Source organism: Engraulis encrasicolus, chromosome 9 (genome assembly GCF_034702125.1).
Source record: "Engraulis encrasicolus isolate BLACKSEA-1 chromosome 9, IST_EnEncr_1.0, whole genome shotgun sequence".
Taxonomy (NCBI): domain Eukaryota; kingdom Metazoa; phylum Chordata; class Actinopteri; order Clupeiformes; family Engraulidae; genus Engraulis; species Engraulis encrasicolus.
The window spans coordinates 47,665,359-47,672,858 of NC_085865.1; the positions used below are offsets into that span (position 1 = coordinate 47,665,359).

General features: G+C 44.9%; 1 protein-coding gene across 1 annotated transcript in view; it reads left to right on the forward strand.

Annotated features, from left to right (window-relative positions):
- The window catches only part of hacd1 (3-hydroxyacyl-CoA dehydratase 1), an 18,164-nt gene that overhangs the window by 1,193 nt on the left and 9,471 nt on the right, over window positions 1–7,500 (forward strand). The gene's annotated exons all lie outside the window — the stretch shown is intronic.

Genomic DNA, 7,500 nt, shown 5'->3' on the forward strand with positions numbered 1-7,500 from the left:
AAGATGCTGTAAAGCAAAACATTAATGTCTGTTTACACAGATTTCTTTTGGCGAAGGATAAGACATAAAAAGAGAGGATTAATACGGGTCATCAGGGGATGGATAGGGTGTGTGTGTGTGTTTATATAATTGGTTAGGGAGTTGCTCATTCATGGCCAAACTGTCCTTGAGTAAAGCATCTAACCCCACATTTCTCCAGGGACTGTAAACCCACTTGCACCTAAGTAACAAAAATGTGGGCAAAAATGTCAGCTACTGTGTGTAACCGAGGTGTTCCCGCACAGTTCAGGGAGGTTTCACTAACGCTCCACACCACACTCTGCTAGTTGGCCACCGTTACACTCACCCCATAGAAGCTCACTCCCGTCCGGGTCACGCCACCAGTGTAACCGAGGTGTTCCCGCACAGCTCGCCCCCCTCCGGGCCGCGAACCTGCCACCTCCTGGTCAACGGATCAGCTCGGAATGGGAGGCATAGTACGATACTGCTGAGCTAAAGGGCCAGTTCGAATGCCCAACACTACGGCACTGTATTGAGCCTTCGGAAGGGAGGTTTTTACTAACGCTCCACGCCACACTCTGCTACTTGGCCTCCGTTACATGTGCATGTAATACAGTGAACTGTGAGTCTACCAGAGAGGATTGCGGGATCCTGAGGATATACAAGAGAAGTGTGTTCCAGGGGTTAAAGGGGGCTATCTAAAGAGGGACGTAAAGGTGTGTGTGTTGGTGGAGTGGGTATTTAAATGGTAAAAGGACTGCATTTATATAGTGCTTTTCCATTCCTTCAAGCACACAAAGCACTTTACATGTGTGGCTCACATTTACAGGAGCAAATATCTTGCTCAAGGACACATCACTGGGGGTCAGGCAGAGAGGGGCTTGAAACTGCAACCTTCTGATTGCCAAAGCTGACCCAATTGAGCCATCACCACCCCAAGACCCTGAATGTAGTGTTCACAGGTGGTTCTAGAGGTGTGTGTGAGTGTGTGTGCGCGTGTGTGCGTGTGCATTCGTGCTTCCGTGCGTGCGTCCTTGCGTGTGTGTGTGTGGATTATTGTGGATGTAGAGTTGCCCAGAACACAAGTGGAGAGAGGTGTGGTGTGTGTAGGGCAGATGGTTTATTGGGTGTCTACAATGGAGAGCCCCTATGGCAGGGGTATTCCATTAAAAGTCACAGAGGGCCAGTTTTTCAAATTCCGTCCAGTGACGGGGCCAAACATAAAATCTGTATAACTGTGAGCAGCACGGTGTCTGAGGTTAGGGTGCCAAACAAGTGGATAGTTTTCCAAATAGAACAGATATTCGCTTCTCTTTTTCTTAGCAGCCTCAGGATGGTCTATTTATGACACTGTTTTAAATAAGATTTCACTCTCATGTGAATGCGTAGTAAAGATATCCCCAACCTGAAGTGTTAGGGATTGCAAATTATGCACAGCCACAGATAGCAGACATTTGTTTTCATTTTGTTCTGACTATCTTGGGCCAGAACCTTTCCATCCAATGGCCGCATCTGGCCCCAGGGCCTCCATTTCAATAGCACTGCCCTATGGTGTGATCTGCTCAGAAGTCAGGTATGTGGGATTCTGTGCATGGCACGTACACTCACAGGAGAGGTACGTAGGGTTTTGTATGGACAGGAGAGGTACGTAGTGTGTACGTGTGTGTGTGTATTGTGGGTGTACAACAGAGGTATGTAGTGTTGTAGGCAGGGCCGGTCGTAGCCTCTTAGTGCAGATGGGGTCGCCGGGAGGCCTATTCATCACCATTTGCTGAAAATACTCAACTACATCATAACAACATTGCTATGACAGTACCGAGAGCCTTAAGTAACAGATTAGGTTACAGTGACAGTAAGGTTATAACATGGGCTCTACGCTAATGGGTTAAGGGCAGTCCAAACAGAACACTCTCAGAAATAAAGGTACAGAACTCGTCGCTGTGGCAGTACCCTCAAGGGGAGTACCATTGCATCGCCCGAAAAAAGAGGTGCGTTCAGTTTCTTGCAATGTTGACCAATGTGCATCTGTCACCTCTTTTTTGAGGTACCACCCAAGCAACGCAATAGTACTGCCCTTGAGGGTACTGCCACAGCGACAAGTTCTGTACCTTTTTTTTTCGGAGAGTGTATAGTTATTTAAAATAAAACGCTGATTTTGCGACCTTTCTTCCCCAGGGGCAGGAACGCCGTGAGGGTGGAGCGCTGGAGGTGGAATCAATGAAGGATTTCCACTCTTGCAGTTTCACATGAAATATGACATGTATTGGAAAGGAATCATTTGCAATATAATGAAATTATATTATCAGGGGACTGTAGTCTGTTGTAAAGGTGGCCACCTTCAATACACTGTAGGCCTTAAGTGCAGGGGGAAATCCTGGTTTGTGTTCATAGTATGGCCTTTGGAGGACTTTATAAAATTTGAAGTGACCCCTCCAATGAAAAAAAATCCCCTGGCCCACAGAGTTGCGTGGAGAGGCGTGTAGTGGATTGTGTGATTGTGGGTGTACCTGAGAGGTGTGTAGTTGTTGTGGATCATTAGAGGTGTGTGGAGAGGTGTGTGGGTTATTATCACCAATTCCCAACGTAAAGTGTTCTAGCCTTGGTTGTGTGTGAAACACCTATTGATTGGATACTCCGCAGAGTTTACCAAAGAGTATCCAATCACTGGGCGTTTCACACAATACCAAGGCTATAAAACATTGACATTGGGAAATGGTGCTTGTCTTCACAGCAGAGGTGTATGCAGGATATTGTGCGTGAGAGATCAGCAGTCTAAAGGACGGTTATGGGCATGATGGATTCATGAATTACTATCTGATGCCACATACTGTGTTCCAAATGCCTTGGTTTTTACCAGTCAAATTCATCCAGTTGATTGGCTAGATCAATGGTTCTCAACCTTTTTTGAACAAACGCCCCTGACGTCATCATAAGACTGACAATGCCCCCCTTAGTATTACATAATGAAATGGACTAATGACCCCCAATGGCAACTAAGCACCGCCTCCCCTCAGCTGTATCCTTCTCAACGCCCCGCTAGAGTTCTCCAACGCCCCCTGGGGGGCTGTACCGCCCCCGTTGAGAAACACCAGGCTAGTTGAATGATCACCTTGTTGAATTGGACAGGTAAAGCTAGGTCGTTTGGGATGTATGGCACTAGATTGTAACTGATGAATCATTTTTTCCCCATCATTGCTTACGGCCGGGGGGATAAAGTGCCCTCCTGGGGTGGGGGTGGGTTGTTAAAGGTGTAAGCTTTACCTGAGGACCCTCTCTCGAAAGTGAGATGTTCATCTCACAGGGCTATCCTCTAACAAAGAATAAGAATTAGAATCCGGAGGTCATTTTGCGCATGCTGCACAGAAGACGGACAGCACGGAGAACAGTTTATGTCAGTGTGTGTGTGTGTGTGTGTGTGTGTGTGTGTGTGTGTGTGTGTGTGTGTGTGTGTGTGTGTGTGTGTGTGTGTGCAGGTGCGTGCATGCATGCGTGTGTGTGTTTGTGTGAGATAGAGAGAGAGAGAGAGAGATCAAGAGAGAGCTGTCCACATTAGCAGAGAGCGAGGGTGGGGTGATGGGGATACTGTGGACATGTCTGTCACATTTGTCTCTGCCATGCTGTGCTCTAATCTAGTAAGTAAAATTAAAGTACTCTACAACATTACATTACATATGGATGGCTTTATCCAAAGAGACTTAGGTCTACTACTATTGTGTTTTTAGATACAGAGTACAGTTTACAGCAAACTGGTTTGCTAGGTGCCTTGCTTAATGTCATTTCAACCATGGATGGTGGTATTGACAGAGGTAAGGGTGGGATTCGAACCTGCAAACCTCCAATCCGAAGGCCATCACCCTGTGAGTGCATGTGATAGGGCGTGTTTTATTGTCCTGTGTGTCTGATAGAGCATATTGTATTGTGCATTGTGGCAAAGGAAAGTGGCGTTGCCTCACTGGGACTCGAACCCAGGCCTACTGCTAAATTTGGGCTCTGACTGCGACACCACCCAGGCATTAGAGTTGCATTGGCCTAGTGATGGACATTACAGCATGCTGCCCACAGACCTGGGTTGTGTTTCTCGAAAACGTAGTTGTTAGCCAGGTGGCAACTTGGGTAGTTGTCAATGGGATATTGCACTGAAAACAAAAAAAATAGCTACATAACACAGCTAACAACTATGGTTTTGAGAAATGCACCCCTGTATGCTTCATCATAAACTCGGAGGGGCCCTCGCGTAGCCTAGCTCCCACTACTTCTCCCATCCAGTACGCCCTACAGCAGTGGTCCTTAAGCCCTTAGCGCAGAGCCTCTGAACCCAGACCTCATGGGGTACCAAACTGGGGTTGTGACGGCTGCACCAAAGAGACAAGCTTGTTGGCATGTCAGAGCACCCAGAAAGAGATGGTCACTCCGTTTAAATTGTGTTTGTGTGTGTGTGTGTGTGTGTGTGTGTGTGTGTGTGTGTGTGTGTGTGTGTGTGTGTGTGTGTGTGTGTGTGTGTGTGTGTGTGTGTGTGTGTGTGTGTGTGTGTGTGTGTGTTTGTGGATGAATGGGGGTCTGTTGGGGGGGATTTTTGGCTTCATCATCTAAGTGAAATGTAATTTAATGTAATGTAATACAAGCTGTGTGTTCTGTATTCATCCGACACATTGTATGTAGCTGATCATCTCCTCTGTTGTACAGTGAGTGGCCTTAGGTAAAAGCATCCGCTAAACGTGATGGGATGTAATGTGTGTGTGTGTGCAATCGTGCAGACCTTTTCACATGGTTTGAATTCTATCTCCACTAGTTACACAGTGCGTCTACAGGGTGAAACATCTTTGCCTACGCAGAAAAAAAGTTGTGTTAATTCAACATTATTCTGAGACCAGAGAGGTGGAAAAATCTCGGTCCAAAAAGTAAAAACCCTGCCACATTTTTTGCTCCAGCCAATTCAGTAAACAAGCTAATCCTAATTACCACACCACTTCAGCCAAGTTGATGCACTGATGCAGAGCTCTAAATTAACATGCGTCAACCAGCCAAAATCCTGGTGAATATTCAGTTTGTCTGGTAGAAAATAAAGTTCACTAGCCACTTTGATTGGTCAGTGTGTGTTTGGCTAGTGAGATGAACATCGACTAGCTATTTTGGCTGGTGATGATCGGCTGATGAGTTGATGAGATTGAAGGCTGCCAGCCTTGCACGGGTGAGGCATAAATGCAATTCCACAGTGTGCACTTGTGCAGCGTGCTGTGGAGTGCTGTGTCACAATGACAACGGGAGCTGGAGTTTCCTAGGTGGGCTTTCACTTTGCTTTCACTTTCACAGATTGAGGGCCTGTGTTGAGAGCATAGCCAAGAGGCAAATCTTTAAGCAGGATTTTAATGACAGTCTAGTCAGTGTTACTCAAACTTTTTCAGACCGAGGACCACTTTGTGTAGGGACCACCTATCACCTGTATTGACAGTTTACGAATGCTAATTTGACACTGTTAAGCTCAATGCAGATCATTTATTTTTTATTCACATTGCAAGCCTGTCTTATTGTGGTGAAAAAGGGCTTCTGCTATGTTTAGCTTTGTAATGATGTTACAAATATAGCATATAGACCTTCTTGGAAAAGTAGGATTCCCCTCACGGACCACCTGAGCTCTGTCATGGACCCATGTGGTCCCCGGAACACACTTTGAGAATCACTGGTCTAGTTGTTCCACCTCTGTCTGAGACTATATGGTCCTAATTGATTTGGATCAATTGACACTTAGAGAGTTGAATTTAACCCCTGTTTGGAACACATATGGCATTACAGTGTTGATTTAACACTCTAAGTGTTGTTGAATTTAACACTGAAGTCGAGAATTTTTTTAAAATGAGTTAAATGAACACTGTCATTTTCACTGTATAGATAGATGATCAAATGTTAATGGAGTTTTCTCAGTGTGTCCACTACCATGCTCAACAGACATGAACGCACAGGCAGGCCGTCACAAATAGACATTCAGACAGTACAGGCAGACCTCACACAGACAGCCAGACAGACACAGGAAGACACAGGAAGACAGACAGACAGACAGACAGACAGACAGACAGACAGACAGACAGACAGACAGACAGACATGCATGCACTGTATACATGCAAACACAGAGATAGATAAACAAACACACAGATAGGCAGACAGTCAGTCACACAACTACAGTAAATGCAGTGCTTAGTCAATTTTGCATTTGTTAATTAATCACATTGCGCAGAGCCTCTGTGACATTATTGCCACCAAAATTGTAATGCCGATGTCGTAGCCCATATTGCACACTTTAACTGTTCCACCAGTGAAATGCTGTAATAGTCATTGAAAAGTTAACTACCATAGTACTACTATGACATAATACATGGTCTTTAGTATTGCACTATGACTTGGGCATTGCCATTCTGGTAACAGCAAATGTATAACACTGTCTTAACAGGTTCATCAGTTACTTAAAGCTCTCTGTAATGTCATAGTACAGTAGCAGTGTTATGAGTTCAGTCTTTTCAGCAAAGAGTGAAAAGGCCCGCTGGCGGGCTCACCCAGATTTGATTTAACATCTTCTAGAGTATATTTGGGTTTTTTCATTGTGTATATACAATCACAGAGAAAAGATAGATGCACAGACAGTTCGACAGAAAGTTATAGACAAACTGTTGGACAGAATGACAGACACTGATAGAAGGACACAGGAAGACAGACAGACAGACTGTTAGTGCATTGAGTTTGTGGAGGTTCCCTGCATGTCTACATGTAGCCTATGATGTGACTGTGTGAGAGAAAGAGTGTGTGTTTGTGTTTGTGTTTGAGTGTGACTGAGGTGTCTCCCTCAATTGAGTTACATGTTGTGATTGAAGCACTGCTGTGTTAACATTTGATGTCATTGTTTTCTGCCACTGCCACCTGTTGTTTACAATTCAAGACTATTAATTTCAAACACAGTAAGAAATGCAAAGTTCATTCAACACTATTCTGAGAGGGGGGCGCTGTGGCGCAGTGCGCTAAGCCCCCCACATTTGGGCTTACATTGCCCACGGGGACCCAGGTTTGAATCCGGCCGGGGTCATTTCTTGGTCCTGCTCCATCTCTCTCTCCCAATTGTTTCCTGTCTACTCTCACACTGTCCTGTAATAATAAAGGCCAAAAAGCCCCCCAAAAAACTAAAAAAAAAGCAGCCAAACAAAAAAAAACACTATTCTGAGAAAATGGTACCAATGGGTTCAGTGTTAATCTAACTACTTACTCTAGGTGTTTAATTATTATTTATACAGACTTGAATTCCACACTAAAATCAAACAGGGCCACATGTTCTCAGACTGTGTTGAATAAACAGTGCTTTTTTCTGTGCTCCGCAATGCAGTCAGAAACGGTGTGCAGGGCCCATTAGAACAATCAGGTGTGTGTGTGTGTGTGTGTGTGTGTGTGGTTGTGTGTGTGTATGTTTTGGCTAATAACGAGGTGATGTTCATTGAATGATGAGGTTCATTTAATCATTT